This window comes from Propithecus coquereli, unplaced genomic scaffold (genome assembly GCF_000956105.1).
Source record: "Propithecus coquereli isolate 6110/MARCELLA unplaced genomic scaffold, Pcoq_1.0 Scaffold263, whole genome shotgun sequence".
Lineage (NCBI taxonomy): Eukaryota > Metazoa > Chordata > Mammalia > Primates > Indriidae > Propithecus > Propithecus coquereli.
In genome coordinates, this window is record NW_012148208.1 from 1,740,993 (window position 1) to 1,743,524 (window position 2,532).

The window sequence follows — 2,532 nt, forward strand, 5'->3', positions numbered from 1 at the left end:
GTTATAGAATAGAAATTGTACAGGAATTACGGTGATTAGGAATGTGAAGATGGTGGTAGTTAGTGACGTTCAGTGGAGTGTTCAGGGTAGGAAGTCTTTTAAAGAACAAAATGTGGCAAAGACTTGAAGAAGGTGAGTGAGAGAGTCATCTGCATTTCTTGGGGAGGTGTACCCCATGCTTTTCCCAGGCGGAGGGTAAAGCCATGCTTGAGGTATGAAACTGTAAGTTCCAAGTTTCAACAGCATGAAAGAAAGTCAAGCAGCTTTAAAAAGCAGCTGGTTTCATGTCTGGCTGGATCTTTGGGAGCAAGTGGAGAAATATGGGCAGATGCTAGGCGACTGAACAATGTGTATGCCATGTTAAATTGTTGACACTTCATCCTGTAGAGGCCAGTTTGTCTTCTATACAAGGATGGATCCATAGGCAGGTACTCATTGTGTCTGCTGAAGACCTGTGGTCGTAGGAGATGCTCCATAAATGCCTAATGAAGGAAGACATGCTCGATTACAAAAGCTTCTAATAGTAAAGTGGTGGCAGGAATTCTAAGAAATATAAACTCCTGTGTGTATATAAAAAGTGCTGATAAAAAGGAATATTAATGTTACTCTTAACCAGAAGTATCTTTTTCCCAAGAATTTTTTTTCTTTTGCACAAAAATTGTGTGAGTGAATTATGTCTGTAGTAGTTTGCTATTGTCGCCATAACAAATTGCCAGAGTTAGTGACTCAAAACAGCATAAATTTATGATCTTACAGTTCCATAGGCCATGCATTCAGGATCGCTTAATTGGTTTCTTTGTTTCAGGTCTCACAAGGCTGAAACCAAGGTGTCAGCAGCCTGGGCTCTTACCTGGAGCTTCCAGGGAAAAATCAGCTTCTAGGATCTTTCAGGTCGTTAACAGAATCCAGTTCCTTATGGTTGTTGTAGGACCAAGGTCCCCTTGGCCTTGCTGGCTGTCAGATAGGGTTTACTCTTAGCTCCTGGAGGTCCTTCTCAGTCCCTTGCGATGTCAGCGTGTTCCACTGCCCCCAACGTCATAGAGGGGTCTTGACTCCTGCTCAGGAAGGAATTCAAACATAGGGTCACAAGCGAGAGAGAGAACAGACATGACGTATAGGCAGAAGTAGAAAGATTTATTGAAAGCAGAGTACACTGTTAAAAAAAAGCAAAAGAGCAAACTGATCCAAGGAGAAACCGTGCCTCCCTCGCCACAGTTGGGGTCTGTCCTTTCATACTAATCCCTAATAATATGCTAAGCTGGGGGTGGAATATTCATGGATTTTTTGGGAAAGAGGTGGAGAGTTGCTAGAACCAGGAACCCTCCCCCTTTGGGGGGGGCTGTTGTCATGGTATTTGTAAACTGTAGTGGTGCTGGTGGGTGTGTTTTTATCATGCTAATGAGGCTGGTTCATTTAGGGACACTGTCACCTTAACTATGCACATGCTCCAATTAAAGGCTTTCCCCTTCTGCTTCTGATACGGATATTATACTCAAACTAGAATAAATAAAGGGTCCATATTGGCTATATTTATCTTTGCTAAGCATATTCACATCCCTGTGGCTTTCTTATTTTGTTGGCCTTCTTCTTCCAATCCCTGCCCTAACTGCCTGCAGGATATCTGACTCCTATCTCACCTGCATGTGGGCCCCTATCACGCAGAGCCAGCAACAGCTTGAAGTCAAATCCTTCTTCCCATTAGAATCTTTCTGTTTTCCTCTTTTCTTCCTCTTCTGCCCCATCTCTATTTCTCAAACTAATTCTCCCATCTTTCTCTTCTGCTTTTAAGGATGATGGGATTGCATTGTGCCTACGCAGATAATCCAGGATGAGCTCCCTATTGAAGGTGAACTGATTAGTAACTGTAATATTGGAAAATATGTATTTGGTCTTCATCCCCACTTCCTGGCACACAGCTCCTAAAATCCTTGGAATCTTCAGAGTGGTACGAGTGGTGATGTTTTTGTTTGTTTGTTTGTTTATGTTAAACAGATGACTGGTGGCCGGGTCTTCTTAGATGGCCTCAGGATGGGGACTGGTCACCAGAAAGACCAAGCCATGATTATGGGGTTGGAACTTTCACCAGCCCCCCAACCTCTAGGGAGGAGGGTCGGGTGAAAGGATGAGGTGCTCACCAATGGCCAGTGATTTAACCAATCACGTTTATATAGTGAAGCTTCCATAAAAACCCGAAGGACTGAATTCTGACAGCTTCCGGATAGTTGAACTTGTGGAGGTTCCTGGAGGGTGGCACACCCGGAGAGGACTTGGAAGCTTGGTGCCTCTTCCCAAATGCCCTGCCCTGTGCATCTCTTCCATTGGCTGTTCATCTGTATCCTTTATAATATTTTTTATAATAAACCAGTAAACATGTTTTCCAGAGTTCTTTGAGTTGCTGTAGCAAATTAGTCGAACCCAAGATAGGGGTTGTGGGAACTCTGATTTATTTTTTTATTTTTATTTTTTTTTGAGACAGAGTCTCACTCTTTTTGCCCGGGCTAGAGTGAGTGCCGTGGCGTCATCCTAGCTCAC